Below are 21,035 nucleotides of genomic sequence, written 5' to 3'. Positions count from 1 at the left end.
TTAAAAAAACCCCAAATTTCTCCAACACAAATCACTAATTAAATAATAAAAACAATGATGGAATCATGAATAATGGGCAACTCTAAGTTAAAAACAATTACCCCGATCCAATAGCACAAAACTGAGCTCTACAACTCAAAATATATTAAAGTGAACCAAACTCTCAAAATAAAGTACTATATTTCACCAACTCTCCACTATCACGGAAAAGACTTCGCGATCGCAAAGAAAATATTTCACCAAATCCCTAAACCTCTTACGCGAAAATGAGGCTACAAATGCGAACGTCCTCGCGACCGCGATGAATAATGCGTGCCACCATACAACCTGGCCTTCTTTCTATGCGGACGTGGCTCGACACTCGCGTTCACGATGAACAAACACCCCAAGGCTTCACGAATGCATCATTCTCTTCACAAATGCGAAGTGAAAAAACTCATGTGCTAGCAAAGAATCTACGTGATCGCGGCCCATTCTTCGTGATCGCGAAGAAGGATACCAGAAGCATAGAAATCAAAAGTTCCAACACATGAAGAAAGTCTGAAACCCATTCGAAACACACCCGAAGCCCTCGGGACCTCAGCCAATTACACTAACAAATCCTAAAACATAATACAAACGTACTCGAAGCCTCAAATCACATCAAACAACAAAACCACAAATCGTATCCCAATTCAAGCCTAATGAACTAATGAACATTCCCAAATTCAAAACTAATGGCGAACAAGCCTAAACACCTCATAATGACCTCAAATTTTGCATGCAATTCCCAAATCTAATAATGGACATATGCCATTTATCGAAATCACAATCCAAGCCAAATATCAATAAAGTCAACCTCGGTCAAACCTATCAACTTTCCAAACCGTCAACTTTCTAACTTTCGTCAATTCAAGTCAGAACACCTACTGGCCTCCACATTCACATCCGGACATATGCTTAAGTCCAAAATCACTATACGAAGCTATCGGAACCATCAAAACATTGTTCTGGGGTCGTTAATACAAAAGTTAATCTCCGGTCAACTCTTTCAAATTAAGCTTCCAACTTTGGGACTAAGTGTCCCAATTCATTCCGAAACTCACTCGGAACCAAATCAACCACCCCGTCAAGTAACCTAACCAAAAATGAAAAAAGAAAAGATAATAAATAGGGGAACATGGCTACAATACTCAAAATGACTAATCATGTTGTTACAAGAACTTTAGAGATCACCTTGTCCGGAAGTACCTGGATCTGCACACGAAGTGCAGAGTCTAGTATGAGTACATCCAACCCTATGCAATAAGTAACAAAACTAACCTTGATCTGAAAGTAGTGACGAGCTAAGAATAAACATTCAGATACCAATATTAATAACTAATAACAACTCATGATAAAAAGGAATCATAGTGTATACATGTAGCTCAATAATATCATGTTCAGCTCATTCACATAATAGGAATTTAAGCATACTTTCCATATATAACCGTTAAAGTCCAACACATATAATAAATTTAATTTACTAGCTAGCATGAGGAAAGTACATGTCAAATATACATGTCAACTCAACAATATCACTATGGACCCATCAAGAATAATCACATAGCATTGTACGGATGCTGGCATAACTGCCCATCATCAAGCAGGTATATAAACACAATATGCCTGTGCCCACTACTAGCATGTCAGACTCTTGAGAGGCGGATCCTGCCCAAGTGCTAATTATAATCACATAGCCCAAATAATAGCGCCTACTGCATGCATCACACCAAAACAATAACACTTAGCCGAATGTGAGCATCACGTACGCGTCACCTCAAAATCAATACCAAATCGGCTCCATGGCCTAAGCTCAGTCATTAACTGATCAAGTCTCAGATAATCACATCTCACAAAACTCAGTTAAACAGTGTTACACATATGAGGCACCAACAACATGTGAAGAATCAAATAAGAAAGTACTGAGACAAAGATATCATACACAGACATAGCATCGTGACAGAGATTATGAGTGCAATTTAGCAAAATAGATAATAAACAGCAAGAACAAGCCCAATCATGTTTCAAATAAATAGCAGATAGCCTAGACGTGATTTCTAACATTACTCATGGCTCAAATAACCTTACAAGTTGAGAAGACACGGATATAAAAAGGCACGATAGCAAAACAAATCTCATAATAGTCTAAAACCACCCCTAATCACGAACACATCAGTGCACGCACCCATTTCCGCCACCTAAAATGTGCGTCACCTCAATATGACTCATGTAACATAGTTCCCAGTGTTAATTACCCTCAAATCCAAGATTAGATATGATACTTACCTCGAAACACGCGAGTCAATAGTCCAAATATCCCTTCCCATGCGAATCAGCCTCCGAACAATTCGAATCTAGTCACAAACAACTTAATATCATCAAATAATGTTGTAGAAAACAACTTCAAACAATAAAGATTCGATCTTTATCAAAATCAAAAAGTCAACCCCGAGATCGCACCTTGGAATCTTATCAAACTCACAAAATCTAAACACCCATTCACTTGTGCAAAATAACACAAATCAACCGACGGAGTTTGGAAATCTATTCTGGGCATATGCCCAAGTCCGGAATCACGATACGAAGCTATCAGAACCATCAAAACACCGTTCCGGGGTCATTTTCACAAAAGTCAAAGTTTGGTCAATATTTCTAACTTAGGCTTCTAAGTCATGAATCAAAGGGTCTGAATCAACTGGAAAGCTTCCTAGAACGAAATTAATTAACCTTGTAAGTCATAAAATCATAAGCAAACATGTGTGAAGCATTAAAAGGGGTAACGAGGTGTAATTACACAAAATGACCAGTCGGGTCGTTACATTTTCCCCCTCTCAAAACTAACGTTCATCCTCGAATGTGGATAAGGACATACATGAAGTGATGAATAGATGAGGATAACGACTTCGCATGTCGTGCTCGGTCTCCCAGGTCACCTCCTCTACCGGATGACCCCTCCACTGAACCTTTATTTAAGCCATATTCTTTGATCCCAACTTCCGGACCTATCTGTCCAAGATAGCCACCGACTCCTCAATATATGTCAAATCATTGTCTAATTGGACTGATCTGAAGTCTAAACATGAGACGATCACAATAATACTTTAGGAGCATAGAAACAAGGAACACCGGATGAACCACAAATAAGCTAGGTGGGAATGCAAGCTTGTAGGCCACCTCCCCAATCCTCTCAAAGATTTCAAAATGTCTGATATACCTAGTGTTGCACCCATTTTTGCACAAGTCAAAATAATGTACAACCTATAGTACTCTACACGGTTAGTTAAAGTTTAGAGTTGCCACCTAATGTTTAAGGTATACTAGGACACATATATTACACTATATAATGTACATTTCGACTATGGCCTACGAAACCGTTGAGATTATGTGTAAGAGTTCAAGTTATCTCGAGGGGAAGGTGTTAGGCATCCCTCAAGATCCACAAAATATGGTTCCTGTGGACTCGATCAAATAAGAGGGGAGGTTCAAGTAAATACTCAATACTATTCACTAAGGATTCAAATAAGAGGGTGATTATTATGTACCCAAATGAATAATTAAATACATAATAGATCACGTGCAAATAAAGTATGTTATTGACTTTGTGTTTTGAAAAACGAAATGATTAAGGTATATCAAATCGTATAGAATATATGAAGTGTACAAAGAGTTATGTTATGAAAAATAGACTGTGTGAAAATTAATTTAGACAAAGAATGATTAAATATGTAACAAAGTATGAAACAAGAATTTGAGTATGAAAAGTATTAAAAATATATTAAAGAATCATATCGTAGTGTGAGTTGAATAATATAAAATAATGGTGCTTAAAGAATACATGTTGGCTCAAAGTATTTAAACAAAGATTTGAATTTCACAAGAATAAAATTAAAAGAATCTACCTATGATTTGAAAACAAAAACTTTGAATGAGTGATTAAAGTATGAGAGATCATGCATTAAGGAGTAAAGTGAAAAGAAAAGAATGATTATTTGTATATGAGAAAGAAACAAAGTGTGAAAATAGTAGCATGAATGAGTAAGTATTAAAGGAATGAAAATATAAGATATTATGTAGTGACATGTGGAATGTTTATAAATTAACTAAAAGAATATCAATTAAAGGATACACTTTGGAAGATTTTGATTTGTGTGCAAAGATTAACTATTTAAGTGAAAAGCTAGAAATAGAAATTTACTCTAAATGATTGGTAAGAGTGGAAAAGAATAATCTTTAAATAATCTTAGTAGATAATGGATAAACTAAAAGAATTAATTTGATGAATAGAATGAGTATGGTATAGGAAAAAATGTATCAAAATGTTTATAACATAGAAAATTATTCCATCACTACATAGAATTATTCACGCTAAATAATGAGTTATCATTCAATGAGTAACTAAAGACCATCTCTCGAGTCATGGTATTGAAACACAAATTATGTGAGCCAAGCCCAAATGACTACAAGGCCCAAGTCTCTCAAAGAAAAGCACAACAATTCAATTATAATGTCTTTACAAATTATGTCTATTCGAAGCACATTAATTGAAGAATCACTCACATACAAAGAGGATAGGAAAGCATGCTAGCAAAACTCTAAGAAAATGATTTATTGTTTATGTTTATGGAAGGAGATGGCATGTTGTTATCTTAAGTATATGCAACCAACCTAACCGATTATGTGCATGTCAGTCCTAATTAATCAACTAAGTAAAAATATATTTGACATCCTAAATATGTATATATAAACTTAACAAATTATATAATGCACAATATTGCAAGTTAACCGGATTATTAACTAGATGCGGCTCATCCTAAGTTTTGGCAAATATGCAAATATCAAGTAAACTAACAAATACGATATCTATCTACGATTTCACTATACTTGCATTTTGTACATCCAAGAACGGGAAGTACGAAGCGGGGAATTTGACAGGGTTCGTCTTCGTCTTCGTCTCCGAGCGTCATCATTCCAAAACGTTTCGGAAAAAGTACCTCGCAAGATAAGTTAATGAAATTGTTAGCGAAATAATGTAACGTAAAAGGAAAACTAATAAAATGACGTGTTTTTGAAATGGCTTTTGCTTATAAATATTTTTTGGAAAATTGTTCTTGAAAAGAATTTTAAAAATATTTTTGTTTTTTGAAAGATTGTTTGAAAATAGTTTGAAAATGTTTATTGGGAAATTATTTTTGGAATATAATTTTGAAAAATAATTTAAAAATAATATTGGAGGCTCAGATATATGTAATATCCGATATCCATCTAGACATAAGAACAGGAACTACCTTGATAGCAACTCGGGTGGCCAACCGTGTCGCCTCTCATAGGTTGTTGGTTCGTTTTCTCGTCTTTTTCTTTCCCGATATTTATTATCATCGCCTCTTTATTTAGGGCCCTGTCCGAGGGTTATTCGGGGCGCTGTGACCTCAATAACTTGGATGTTATTTTCTCATCGGCCTTTACTCTTACACTGTCAAAGTCAGCGGCATTTAACCAGCATAACATCAGTTCTGAAAATTAGCAATACCCAATATACCAAAACCGACATCAATCAATAATTTCCAGCAGATGTACGGCAAACGGATGGAACCAAACTTTAACAATTATAACAACACATTCCCAAGCTTTCAGGGACACGACCATCCAAGATCAGGAGCTATGGCCCAATTTATCCCAAACAAAGAATCGCCACTGAACAAAAAATGGCTCAAACTGGTAAGCCAAACAAGCAGTGGCCGAAGGCCTTAACCAAAATTGCACCAACATCAATCAACCACACAAAAATGGAGACAGAGATAGAGTCTCAAACAAGTGCCGCTGGTCAACAAACAAAATGCAATGGAGGCCGGAAAGATTTCCCTGCCGGATCTGCCAAGATTCAAATAGCAAGCAAACCATTTTTTAGGTCTAGATTTTTACATAACAACATATAAATAAGCAAAATAGAAAAAAAAGATGAGGAACGAGGCAACAATGGTAACGTGGGGGGATAACGAACAGCAGTGGAGGCACCGCCTGGCTGGTCACCACCTCCGGCGGTGGCGACTTGTAATAACACAGGGATAGAGAGCCGATGGAAGTTGGGCTGGCGGTTGAAGCTCTCTCGCCGGAATTGAAGTGTCACGACCCATAATCTACCTAGTCGTGATGGCACCTAACCCATCCCGTCAAGCAAGCCAATTAACAACTATCCAATTTAATGAGATTTATTAAGATAAGAAATGATAATGCACCGCTTTTATACAAAAATTTCCCAAGGACTGGTAGTACAAATCATGAGCTTCTAAGATTTAGAATTTATAAAGCCGGTATGAAATAAAGTACATCATCTGTTTGAAATATACATGAACAGAATAAATTTTAAAAGCTACCAAGATCAAGAGGCAGCTATAACCGGAACACAAGTACATCTTCAAATCCAGCTCTCGTCGTGCACAGCAACATCAGCATCCAAAATCTGCACGTAAGGTGCAGAAGTGTAGTATGAGTACAACCGACCTCATGTACTCAATAAGTAACAAACCTAACCTTTGGTTGAAAGTAGTGATGAGCTGGGACAAAGGTCAGAGTCCAACACCAATAGCCAACAACAGTTCATAACAACATAATAAAAGTGATTACAGAAGTAACTCAGAGATATAGTGCTCAGCTCATTCACAACTCCAAAAAAAATAAGCATGCTTTTCAAGTATATCAATGAAAATCCAAAGCTTTTACTGAAATCACAAAAATATGAGTACGTTTGTAAAACTATAATTTTTCCCAAAACATTCAACAAGTAAATATTTCATTTTCAAATGGCATGAGGAAAGTACATCTCTATGCCTATATGTAAATGTGTATGTGAAGTCATGAATGACATAATGTCGTATCGCATGAGGAAAATGCATCCTATGCTTGTATATCAGGTGTGCATGTCGAATGCAATGCAACTCAGTGATAAAACTATATGCAAACTCTCAGAGTATCAATTCACTCAGTCCTCCCAGTCACTCAGTCCTCACAATCACTCAATCCTCCCAATTGCTCGGCACTCGCACTCAGTAGGTACCAACGCTCATTGGGGGTGTGTACAGACTCCGGAGGAGCTCATTCATCCCAAGCGCTATAAAAAGCCAATCATGACATAAATCAATAAAACACGTTGCGGCGTGCATCCCGATTCCATCATAAATCAATAACACCTTATGCGACGTGCAGCCCGATCCCATCATAAATCAATAATACCCACTTTGGCGTGCAACTCGATCCCATAAACATCCTCACCATCAGGTCCTCGGCCTCATTCAGTCATCAATCTCTCCAGTCTCTCGGCCTTACAATGCCATGAAAATTAGCCCAAAATGATGATGTGATGTATTAATGAATGGTAATAGTAACTGAGATATAATATGCAAATGAATGTGTATGACTGAGTATGTAATTGCAATGTAAGCAAATAACTCAACAACAGAAATGATCTCAGTGGGTCCCAACAGGATAAGCATATAGCCTACACATGGTTTCTAACATGGATCCCAGCTCAATTACTCTAGCCCGTAGAGATTTCATAGATACAAATAAGATTAGGTAACTACACAGTACCACAGAAATAACCGAGTCATAATTCACACGTTACATGCCCACACTCCCGTTAACTAGTATGTGCGTCACCTCAACACCAAACACATATCACGTATATTCAGAGGTTCATACCCTCGGCACCAAGTTTAGAAGTGTTACTTACCTCGACAAGCTAAGTCCAATACCGAGCAAGCCAAGCGATGCTCCAAAAATGCCATCCCATGTGTACTAATCTCCGAACGGCTCGAAACTAGCCAAAAACAACTCAAATACATCAAATAAAGTCTAAGGAAACAATTCCAATTGATAGAGGTCGAATCTATACTCAAAAGCCCAAAATCAACAAAAAATCAAACCTAAGCCGGCACCTCGGAACCTGACAAAACTCATAGAATCCAACAACCCATTCAATTACGAGTCCAACCATACTAGTTTCACCCAAATCCGACTCCGAATCGATATTCAAAATTCAAAAACTCACTCTATGAAACCTTAGGCTGAAACCCTCGATTACTCTTTAAAATTCATAACCCAATTACCAAAAAACGAAGACAAAATCACAAAATATAATCACAAGTGAGTCAAGAATGTTTACCCCAAGTCACATGGTAAATATTTCTTCAAGAATTGCCTCAATCCGAGGTCTATAGCTCCAAATATGAACAAAATGACCAAACCCTCGATTTAAAGGCTTCCGCCCAGCCATTTCCGCTTTTGCGGACACATGAGCCTCTTCTGCGGTGTCGCTTCTGCGACACAAGCTCTGCTTCTGCGGACTCCATCAGCCAGCGGACCCCACGCACCTGCGGATCTCCATCCGCTTCTGTGCAACAGCAGGTGCGAATCTAAACGCACTTCTGGGCAAGCTCGCTTTTGCGCCCAAGATCATTGCTTCTGCGGGCTTTCCGCTTCTGCGATCTTGCTTGCCCAGGTCTCACCTCTCTTCTGCGAAGAAGACCCCTCATCTGCGACATCGCTTCTGCAACCAATTGTCCGCAGATGCAGCCACACCAGAACCAACAGCCATAGCCAAATGCAACATGCGACAAAATGGTCAGAACCTCGTCCGAAATTCACCTGAGCCCCTCGGGACCCCGTTCGAATATACCAACAAATCCTATAACATACTACGGACCTACTCGAGGCCTCAAATCACACATAATAACATTAAAATGACGAATCGCACCTCAATTCGAACTAGAATGAACTTTTAACATTCAACTTCCAAAACTCGCGTCGAAACATATCAAATCAACCCGGAATGAACCCAAACTTTGCACAAGAGTCCCAAATGACATAACGAAACTATTCAAATTTCTGAATCCATAATCTGAACCCGATATCGTCAAAGTCAACTTCCGGTCAAACTTATGAACTTTTCCAAACCTTCGAATTTCAATTTTTCGCCAATTAGTGCCGAATCTTTCTAGAAATATCCAAATACAAATCCGAGCATACGGCCGAGTCCAAAATCAACATCCTTACCTAACAGAATCATCAAAACTCTGTTCCGAGGTCAAATTCACAAAAGTCAATTTCGAAAGTCATAATACATCATACGGAGCTATTCATGCCCTCAAATTACCAAGCTAAGTGTAAATGCGCAAAATGACCAGTCGGGTCGTTACATGAAGCGACCGGCAGGTTCCTCTCAACAAAGAGAGAGATGAGAGAAGACCCCTTTGGGGGAAGTGCGACTGTTCACTTTTTGGAGATAAGAGAGAGATGGGAGAAGACCCCTTTGAGGGAGATGGCTTCTCTCTTTTTGGAGAATGAGAGATGAGATAATTTTGGAGAGGGAGATATGAGTGGGGCGGTTGATAATTGAGAAGTGAGGGGTGTTATTAGGATTTTGTGTTATAAAGATCTGATGGTCTCTAAGTGGGATGGGCTTGTGTAGTATATATATATATATGTATATGTGTAAAGATATGTGGACATAATTTAAGTAAAGAATAAATATAAATTGAAAAAAAAACATGTGGTCAAAAGGTGAAGAATGTCATGTCACATCGGAGTCACATGAAGGTCACATTAAGTGACTTGTCACATCGTGATGTCTTGTCACATCACGTGTGTTGTCACGTCAGATGTTGACGAGACATTGGCTCTGACTGTATTTGATCCGTATTTTGAGAATAATTCTATCGGCTTCCTTATAATTACTGGAAATTGATTATTTAATTAAAAGATCTTGTAGTATTTATTTAAGATATAATTACTACAATTATGTCATAGTAATTATTATTTTATTTTTTGAAAAGACAATAAATTGATAGAATATCCTAATATTTGACGAATATGATAATTATCAATAAATTATTTTAAATTTATAAAAATGCACAAAATGGTAGTATTTAAAAAATTGCAATAAAATGATAGAAATTCCCATATTTTATAAAAATAGGAATAATTATCAATAAAATATATTAAAGCTAAATAATGTGCAAAAACTATATTTTTATTATTTTTTGACTGGGAAGCCTGCAAAATTTATTTTTAAAATATGGAGGGTCAAAATTGACTGTCAACAACAGCTCCTCTTTGACCGGAGATAATGTATGAGTCTTTGGGCAATGAAATTGACACCATAATCAATTATGACCCTACATGACAGAGTGGGGGGATGAGGAGATTTTGAGGATTGTGATCGAACTCGGGTATTTGAATTGCCTATATATCTCGGGTTGCACAAGAATCAGGTCGCGTGTAGTTCTGGAATGATTTAGTACTACTTATGAACCGTAGCCTCAAGGAGTGGAAGACAAATGCTCGAGGACGAAGAGGTTCGTGTGATCTCGACATTGCTTTCAAAATTGCCCCACTGTCGGACTGTGATAACACTGGGATGTGGATGTTGGTTGATTGGTGAATTGATTGAATGGACTTTGATGTGGATGCGGCTGGACTCTGTGTTGGGTTTTCCTACATATCTCGCATATAACGAAAATCAGGCCAGTTGTAGTTCGAGAAAGCGATGGGATGATTTTGATTTTTGATTTTGAAAGTTGCCCCATCATCAAGCTGTGATGACACTTGGTGTTATTTGATTGTGGGGGTTCGGATTACCTACACACCCCATATCAATGGACATAAGAACGATACTTGGGGACATGTCGACGATTGCTGTTGGAAAGCTCACCGTTCGTCCTCAAAATCTTCCCCAGTTTATTTGCTAGAAGATAGTTCCACGTTGTGTTGTGTCTTTAGTAAGTAGAGTTGACGATGTGTGGACTATGTTTTCGTTTGGCTCGAGAAAGATTAATATGTGATTTTTGAATGAAGTAGGGTCGCGTGTTATAACTCTAATTCGAGAGGGATCCGGGCTAGATACCGGTCCGAAGAGATTGGAGCACTTTGATTTTTTGAAGCAAATCCGGACTTTATACTGGTCCGAAGTGATCGGAGCACTTTGATTTTAGAAGAAAATACGGGTTGTGTACTAGTCCGAAGTGATATCAGAACACTTTGATTTTAGAAGAAAATCCGGGTTGTGTACCGATTCGAGGCAATATCAGAGCATTTTAATCTAAGGTACTTGTATTGGAAGGTGGGAACTTGTAAAATTGAACTTGAAACGAAATGCCCATTGTTCAGGAGGGCGCCTGGAAAATTTTGACTTTGAAATGAAATCCCCATTGTGCAGGAGGGCACCTGGAAAGTTTGACTTTGAAATGAAATGCCTATTGTTCAGGAGGGTGCCTCGAAAATTTGACTTTGAAATAAAATGCCCATTATTCAAGAGGGCTGCTGGAAAAGCAAGAAGCTATTTTTTTTCTATGTAAGAAAATTGATGAAGATGGTTATGTTATTAATGACTCAAGCAGGCAATAGATGAAAAAAATAGAATTTGAAATGATATGGCCGAGTCTAACTCACACTGCCTACGTATCCCAATGAAATCAGGCCAAGACGTAGTTCGATTGCAAAAGATGACTGAATCCGATATGGATTGCCTACGTATTCCTACCAAAGGAAATCAAGTCGCGGCGTAGTTCCGAATATATAGAAATAACTTTTTGGATTTTCTATTACAAAAGTTGTACCGGACCATACGTGGGTTGCCTACATATCCCCTGTGGGAAGTCAGGTCCGGCGTAGTTCTATTACAGCAAAACCTAACTCTACCGTCAACAAAACTTAACTCTTTTGTTTTTCTGTATTTCCACTGTTTTTGTAGCTTCTTTGTAGAGAAGTTTGGAAAATTTGAGAAGTAAAGAAAAATTGTGATTTAATGACCGATTATCATTTTTTGACTCGACTTTGCTTGGTACCAACAATTAGTTTTGTGCCTAAGAATTTCCACCATATACTTTCCAACAAACCGTGATCAGCTTATGGGTAATTCCTATAGATTCGAGTGGTACCTCATGTATACCTAAGTATCAACAAGATTTGTTCTACTTGATTCAATCAAAGGTTTGAATTCTGCCTAACTCATGTTTCGAGCTCCCTCACCAAAAGAAAGTCCTAATTTTTACACATATTTGAAGTATTTATTTTTATCGTAGGACATTTTTCGAAGCATACTCACATTCAGAATGATGTTCAAATGCATGCGATTGAGATACCATATGCTTGACCTTTATGTGAGTATCCACTAATGCGAGAACACTTAGAATAGGATCATGTAGGTCTTTGTTATCGGCTTGTAATGTAGGCTTGTGGATGGGTAGGATATTTATTTGGGAAAAAAGTGACTAATTCTCCTTGAGCGTTGCACTGTCTTCGTGCCTTCAGTGTTCAAACCATGCTTTGGCGCTCGATCTTGTTTGGCTCGATGTCCCTTTCTTTTATTTTGACTTCTTTTTGAACTTGTTGGAGGGTCTTCTTCATTTTCAAAGATTTCCTCTTTATTTTTTTCTTTTTGGGGTTTCTCCTGATTTGCATGAGTTTTTCCTTCTTTTTGTTGGAGTTCCTCCTCTTTGAGTTGTGGAGTTTTCTCCTTTTTGTTGGATTTTGTACGAATTTGCGGAAGTTTTTCTCCTTCTTGTTGGATCCTCCTTTTAAAATTGCAAAGCTTCACTTTTTCTTTTTCCTGAAGTCATATCTTTGGTTGTCTTAGACTTTGCATCTTTTGCGTTTACATGCATGTCACCTTCACTTTGGTCTTCATCCGAAGTTACATATTTTTAGTGCGCGCAAGGAGGTTGGGCCAAGAGAGGGGTAGTGCTTGTAAGCTCAATGAAGGGTATAGGCTAAGATGTGGTTGTCCAAAGATATGGCTTAAGGCTCAAAGGGGGGAAATACTAGGGATTGAAGTCATTTGATAAGCTAGAAAGGCTCAAACGGGTCGAAGAAGGCCCACGATCCTTTCCCAAACCAAGCGTTACTCAGGATTTCGCCTCAACGGACATTCATGCCAAGTTCTATATCTACAATACCATGCAATGAATTTTAAATCTAAAGCTCACCACACAATGCACATGAAACGATGAGGTCAACTTTGTTGTTGCCCTAACTGTAAGCATGAGAATTTTCAAGCATCCCTAAGGTATAATTAAGAGTTACCACAAGAATCTATGGTTTACCACGAAGCTGACCCTCACCATCATACCAATTAGCACATTCTTTCCCATGTACACGTCTAACTATATCGGTACCAACCAAGTCAATATTTGGTGATTTTTCCTCTTTTGTTTTCCTTTTTTTTTGTGGATAAATTCGACTAGAGTAAAAGAAAAGTTTCCCCTCCTCTTTTTTTGATTTTTGATAAATGGGACCAAACCTGAGGAAGGGTTCCCCTTTTTTTTTGGATTTTGGGATTTTAACCTGATAACAATTTTTTGTTTTTCTCTCTTTTTTGACTTAATCAAAAAATATTTTGTTGTGATTTCTGAAAAAATGAGACCGAACCCGAAGGTTGCCTACGTATCTTATTGAAATAAGAATCAGGTCAAGCGTAGTTCAGGGAGGGTGGAAAGAAAATATTTTTTTAGATTTTCATTTTCCTTTAATTTTGACTTAATCAATTTTTGTGGTTTTTGATAAAGAGAATTGAATGTAGAACGAGCTTTGTGGTTACCGTTCTGAAGCGCTATTAGAGCATTGAATGTCAGATGGGCTTTGTAGTTACCGTTTCGAAGCGATATTAGAGCATTGATGGTTAGACGGGCTTTGTAGTTACCGTTCTGTATAGGAGCATGGACAGGAAAGTAAAATGGCGGGTTGTGTACTATTCCGTATAGTAGCATTGAACAACAAAGTAAAATGACGATTTGTGTACCGTTTTGTATAGGAGCATTGTTAGTACGGGGCTGGGTACCGTTCCGTTTATGAGAGCTGACAGAAAGTAAAATGATGGGTTGTGTACCGTTCCGTATAAGAGCATTGTTAGTACGGGGATGGGTACCGTTCTATTTAGGAGTGCTGACAGAAAAGTTAAATGATAAGCGGTGTACCATTCCGTATATGAGCATCATTAGTACGGGGATGGGTACCGTTCTGTTTAGGAGCGCTGAGGGGAAAGTAAAATCTCGGCATGATGGGAGGGATAAGAAAGTAAATCTCCGCACGATGGGAGTGACATGAATTGAAACCTCCGCATGATGAGAGCATTTTTTTATTTTTTGAAAAATGAGATTGAACTCGGGGAGGGTCCTTGATTGATGATTTTTAATTTTTGAAAATAAGATTGAACTGGGGAAGGGTCCTTGATTGATGATTTATTTTTGTTTTTATATTTGAAAAATAAGACCGAATCCAAAGGTTGCCTATGTATCTCGTCGAAACGAGAAGCAGGTCAGGCGTAATTCGGGAAGGTAAGAGATAAAGGGGTGATGTTTTGGATTTTGAATTTCCTAAAGAAAAGAGGATGATATTTTTCGGATTTTGATTTTGATGTTTCACGGAGAAACTTCTGGAGAAGAACAGAGGAAGGTATATATATTATTATTTTATTTTGATTTTTTGGAGATGATCCTTTCGTAAGGATTTTCGGTCAACAGTGACTTAAGTGGCCAGACTTAACCGATTCGTCAAGTTAAGGACGAAAAAAATCGGACCCATTATAGGTTCCCTATGTATCTTGACACGAGGCCAAGAATCAGGCACGCGTAGTTCGTGAATATTAGGGATAAAGGAAGATATTTTGGATTTTTGTTTGAATTCCCTCAATGAGTAATTATGCAGAGATATGTTTTTAGATTTTGATTTTCCTTTGATGTTTACAGAAAGACTTCGAAGATGATCCTTTCGCAAGGATCTTCAGCCAACTGTGACCCAAGTGGCCAGACTTGACCGACTCATTCAATTAAGGACAAGAAAGACCGGACCCATGACGGGTTCCCTACGTGTAAGGCCCCATAGAACTTTGCAAAAGAAAATAATATTTCGTGGTGCCAAATTGGTTTTACGTGTTAAGGATTATAGAAATTCTTCGCGGCGAGCTTGCAATCCACGGCTCGTACTTTTTGGGTTGAAATATGCACGGGAATGAAAAGGAAAATTTTTGGCAGAAAATTGTAATTTTGCGGTCCATTATGCGACCGCAGAATCGCTCTGTGGGCCGCATAATGGCCGCAAAAGTGAGCAGGAGAAGGGCCAATCTGGGGGCAATTATGTGGTCGACTGTGCGACCGCATAACTGTTATGCGGTGTATTATGCGATTGCATAACAGTTATGCGGACCGCATAGTGATCGCATACATAGACAAATTTTTTGGTCGTTTGGTCTGTAATTATGCGACCATTTTGCGGTCCGCATATCCGTTATGCGGTCGCATATGCGACCGCAGAACCGTTCCGGAGCTCCATTTTTGGGTTTTTAAAACCCGACCCTATTTCTTTAAATATACTCTTTGGTCTATTTTTGAGCGATAATCTGATATTTTAGAGTGAGAGAGAGTGCCCTAGAGTGAGAAGGAGTTCCTCAATAATTGTTCTTCAATTCTTGCTCATGTTTTGGAAGATTATGAAGGGAAACTCACTAGGTCTTCTTCTTAGAGGTAAGATTCTACACCCTAACCCTCAATATAGAATTTTGTGTAGAAATGGATAATTAGCAAGATAATTTCTGGGCAAGAGGGTTGTTTATTTTGCATGCATGTGTTATCAAAGGGGTTAGGAAGATTGTTGAACTAAAAAAGATAAAGATTGGGTTGTGGGATGAAGGAATCCTCCATAAAAGGGCCTTGAAACCTTATGCACACCTTGTGTTTGATAAAATGCTCAAATGAGCTAGAACCATGATCATCTTCCTAATTTTGAATCAATTTGTATATTTTCTAATATAGATTGAAGTTGCTAAGAATTCCGGAATATTTAGAGTATAAGAAAGCTCAAGTGAGGTATGTTGGCTAAACTCTTCTTTAAGAATTGGAATTCCCAATATCCTTGTAAGTTCTGAGATGTTGATTATAAATGGGGTATTCGGATAAGTTTTGTGATGAAGATATATGTTCAATTCGTGTTTCAAATGATCTTATCATATTGTATTATAAATTGAGGATGTGTCCCAAACTATGGATTATGTATCCATATGTTATAATTTCTAGTCGTGATTTATGTGAAAGTTATTATGCCAAGTTATATAGAGATTGTGATTGTGATATACCTCCACCCGTATACATTGGGGTGAGGAGGCATGACCGCTTTGTGTGGGGATTATGGTATAGAGATTGTGATTGTGATACACCTCCACCCGCATATATTGGGGTGAGGCGGCATAGCCGCTTTGTGTTGGTGTTGGTATATTTGATTCACCCCCACCTGCATACATTGGAGTGAGGCGGCATAGCCGCTTTGTGTTGGTGTTGGTATCGTTGATTCACCTCCACCCGCATACATTGAGGGTGAGGTGGCATAGCCGCTTTGTGTTGGTGTTGGTATCGTTGATTCACCTCCACCCGCATACATTGGGGTGAGGTGGCATAGCCACTTTGTGTTGGTGTTGGTATCGTTGATTCACCTCCACCCGCATATATTGGGGTGAGGCGGCATAGCCGCTTTGTGTTGGTGTTGGTATCGTTGATTCACCTCCACCCGCATACATTGGGGTGAGGCGGCATCGCCACTTTGTGTTGGTATTGGTATCGTTGATGCACTTCCACCTGCATACATCGGGTGAGACGGCAGGGCCACTTTGTGTGAAGATGGTTATAGAGGGTCTCATCTTAAATCCTATAAATGTTATTGATAGCTTTTAATAAGCTTGTTATGGTTTAAACGGTTATCTATATTATTCTATTGTTGCACTGGTTCATCATATTCATCTTGTATTTCTAAATTCTTAAATTAGTGTTTAGTTTTCATACTAGTACTATTCGATGGTACTAACGTCCCTTCTGCCAGGGGCGCTGTATCTTTAAATGGATGCAGGTGGTTCCACAACAGGAGATATTTATCAGTGATAGCAGCACACCTTCTTCCCAGCTGACTTGGTGAGCCCCACTTCATCCCGGGGTCATGTATCTTTTGTTCTTTGGGTATTCTATTTGAGGTATAGCCGGGGCCTTATTGTCGGCATTGTCATTGTACTCATCTTTATCTATAAAGGCTCCGTAGATATAGTGTGAGTTGTATAATGGTGCTGAGGAAGTCAAACTCGTGTGTTGTGCTTGAATTACTATTTCCACTTTAGATTATGAAAAATGTGTTTGGAATTGAGACTTTAAAATAAAGTAACTGATGGTAAGAAATTTGTATTGCAACATGATCACTTTATTGGTTGATTAAAGAAAACATATATATTCTCTTTATCCATGAATGAGTTTGGGTAGAAGAAAATCTAATAGGCTTGCTCGGCCGGGTTCACTCGGTTGAGCACCGGTCGCGCTCCTCGGTTTTGGGGCGTGACAAACTTGGTATCTTAATATGAGGTAAAGAATCAGGCGCGCGTAGTTCGTAAAGGTTGGAGGGTATGAGTGTATGGTTTTCAACACTTCTTTTCTTTCTTATTTCAAAGAATTGCGACTAACTATATTAGTTGCATCACATATATGTATAAAATGCAAGGGTTAAGACAAACTCGGAGCGATTCCTCGTTGTACCCATGATTGGGTATGGTATCCCTAGAGTTGAAGAGTGTGTCCTTCCAGAAGATGTGCCCTAGCTGCTCCTTCGAAAAGTTGCTTCGATGCCCCTGACTGTTTGCGATACAATTTTTGATGTTGTCTCCCAATTGACTACATAGATGTTTTGTTGTGACCTTCTGACTATCCACATGAACCTTTTGGTGATCGTCCCCAGCTATTAGCCGGGGCGATTATCTGATGCAGATACAAAATTATAGTGAGAGTAGTGCCGTCATAAAATTATGGAATCAAGAATTGTAACTAACACTCCCCTGATTGTTTAGTTGATGTTCCACAGTGCCCGATATCGTATGCTATTTCTCGTGCAGTCCCAGGATGATGCACCTTTCGGCTGTCCATGCAAACCATTTGATGATTTTCCTCGGTTGACAACTGGGAACGATGTTATGATATGAATATAGAAAAGGGGTGAGAGCAGCGATTTAATAAAAACTGACAAAGTTCATTGTATAACCACTACTCCCCTGAGTATCTTATGATGCTCCACAAAGTCCGAGACCAGATGTTATCTCCCGTGAGGCACTTGGGATGATGTACCTACAAAAATCAGAGGAGAAAATATTAGAATCCCTCTTAGGTGTAGTTATAAAATTAAGAGGGTATAGAGTTAGGCCGTGTAGCCAGTGATGTATCCAGTTGTTGTCAGGAATGCACTATTTGCATTTCATGATGGTTTTGGAGATAATGTTGTCCTTCCTGCGGCCAAAGAAAACTTCTTAGTTCGAGGGAGGGAAGTTGATTCGTGTTGACTTGAGGCTTCGCTTTTCCTTCCTTGTCTGTTCGAGTCGTGTGCGCCTGACACTTCTCGAAAGCTGACTAACAACCTTCCTCTGTAACAAAAAGTGGGTTGACTTGTATTAAATCTTTGAATTTGAGAAGTGGAAATGAACACCATGACTCCATAGCCAGATATTTGAAGAAAAGACTTGCATCCCATATTTTGGGGTTTAAGTCGAGTGACAGTTGAAATAAGATTGGCTTGGTATTTTGAGATTTGGAATTTTTGGGTGAAGTTTGGTTGACGCTCTATGAGATTTTTGGGTTGAGAGCATCATTGCATTGTTCCAAAAGAACTGCCCTAGTTTTTCATACTGAGGAAATTAATTTGAAACAATGGGGAAACCGAACCCTTATGCAGGGTTGCCTACGTATCTTGCTAGGGCAAAAATCAAGTCAAAACGTAGTTTGGGCCGACTACTGGAATTATTAGATCTATGTGGTGGTAATGAATTAGTTATTTTTCCTTGCGAAGGAATGTGATTATGAATGAGAATACTTGGGTGGGTGGGTGGAGACTGGTAGCTTTTGAACAAGAGACAAATGGTAGCATAGCGCATGGATCTGTCTCAAATGACGGAAGTCACTAAAAGTGTGAGGTATGATTGAGAAGAATACGTCGAATCAATGGAAGATGTACCAAGTTGGATTGACGTATCTCTAAAAAAGGATGGTGGAGTCCGAATGACAGTATGATTACGGAGATGGTCATGAAGACCAAAATGGACATGCATATTTGAAAGGTCAAGGTTCAACACAAGTCAACCAAATTTTATTTAGACAAAGAGAACCTAACAGTGGATAACAAATAGAATGTACATGTAACAGATAAAGGATAAATAACAATGGCAAGCAAAGAATATATAACAAATATACCAAGAACATGCAGCAAATAAAGGATACATAACAATTAATCTAGCTAAAGCAAGCTGCAAGATTTTATGTACAATGACCTAGGAATTCTAAGAGTATATTTACCTAGATTCTAGCATGAGTTAAGGACGACCGCGAGATGGTACATAGTTAATATCGTCTGCCAATCTCTGAAACTAAGTAATTTTGAAACAAGATTTGGAGGAGTGAAGTGACTACCCTCACGTGACTTGTGTGTGATTGTGTACGACCAAAGTCGATTGGAAAAGTGATGACATAAGCAATATCATAAGCATGTGATAAAGAATATAAAACATGGACATTTGTAAAAGCATATGCAACATAGGTATGTGTAAAAATGAACACACAACATAAGCATATTTAAAGAACGTACAACATAGGCATGACAAAGAATATGCAGCCCGAAGCACGCAACAGAGAATACACGACTTGAAGCACGCAACATAGAATATGCGGCTTGAAGCACACAACAAAGAAAATACAACTCAAGGTAAATGATAAAGAATATACCACTTGAAGCAAATGACCAAGAATATACCACATTGAAGCATGCGATGAAGAATACGCGACATGAAGCGAGGAACATACAACTCAAAGCAAATAATATACATTTTGAAGCAAAGAGTATACAAGATGAAGTATAGAATATACAACTTGAAGTAGAGAATATAAAACTTGAAGCATGTGACAGAAAGAATAGAAGTTGGAGTATCGGAGAACCTGTAATCCCTCAAGTAATTGATCGAGTCCGCTGTGGTTAGAACCTGAAGTATCCCCAGAAGAGTCTCCATGTTGTTGCAACCTATTTTGCACAAATCAAAACAATGTACAACGTATCATAATATACAAGGTTAGTAAAAGTTTAGAGTCGCCCCTAATGTTTAAGGTACATTAGGACATCTATATTACACGATATAATGTACACTTCGACTATGGTCTACGAAACCGTTGAGATTCTGAGTAAGGGTTCAAGTTATCGCGAAGGAAAGGTGTTAGTCATTCCTCAAGATCCACAAAATGTGATTCTTGTGGACTCGATCAAATAAGAGGGGAGGTTCAAGTAAATACTCACTACTATTCAGAAAGAATTCAAATAAGAGGGTGATTAATATGTACCCAAATGAATAATTAAATACATAATAGATTACATGCAAATAAAGTATACTATTGACTTTGTGTTTTGAAAAACGAAATGATTAAGGTTTATGAAGTGTACAAAGAGTTATGCTTTGAAAGAATAGACTAAGGGTGAAAATTAATTTAGACAAAGAATGATTAAATATGTAACAGAGTATGCAACAAGAATTTGAGTATGAAAAGTATTAAAAATATATTAAGGAATTGTATCGTAGTGTGAGGTTTAATAATATAAAAGAATGGTGCTTAAAGAATACATGTTGGCTCAAAGTATTTAAACAAATATTTGAATTTCACAAGAATAAAATTAAAATAATCTACTTATGATTTGAATACAAAATCTTTGAATGAGTGATTAAAGTATGAGAGAGCATGCATTAAGGAGTAAAGTGAAAAAAAAAAGAATGATTATTTGAATATGAGTAATTTGACGAAAGAAACAAAGCTTGGAAATATTAGCATGAATGAGTAACTATTAAAGGAATGAAAATATAAGATATTATGTAGTGACATGTAGAATGCTTATAAATTAACTAAAAGAATATCAATTAAAGGATACACTTTGGAAGATTTTGATTTATGTGCAAAGATTAACTATTTAAGTGAAAA

At 37.9% G+C, this 21,035-nt stretch overlaps 1 long non-coding RNA gene across 2 annotated transcripts; it reads right to left on the bottom strand.

The window, feature by feature from the left end:
• Positions 1–6,234: 6,234 nt before the first annotated feature.
• On the bottom strand, positions 6,235–9,470 carry LOC138903790 (uncharacterized). Of its 2 annotated transcripts, XR_011413169.1 has the most exons (3): positions 8,180–9,470; positions 7,748–7,834; positions 6,235–6,478 (listed from the first exon to the last, which is right to left on the bottom strand). It is a non-coding gene; the product is annotated as an uncharacterized lncRNA (long non-coding RNA). The 2 variants fall into 2 exon arrangements; XR_011413168.1 differs by having other exon boundaries at positions 7,748–9,470.
• Positions 9,471–21,035: the final 11,565 nt, after the last annotated feature.

The sequence above is a fragment of the Nicotiana tomentosiformis genome, unplaced genomic scaffold (assembly GCF_000390325.3).
Source record: "Nicotiana tomentosiformis unplaced genomic scaffold, ASM39032v3 Un00003, whole genome shotgun sequence".
NCBI classification, from domain to species: Eukaryota; Viridiplantae; Streptophyta; class Magnoliopsida; order Solanales; family Solanaceae; genus Nicotiana; species Nicotiana tomentosiformis.
Note: the sequence above shows the minus strand (reverse complement) of the source record. Positions and strands in the feature narration are given on the sequence as shown.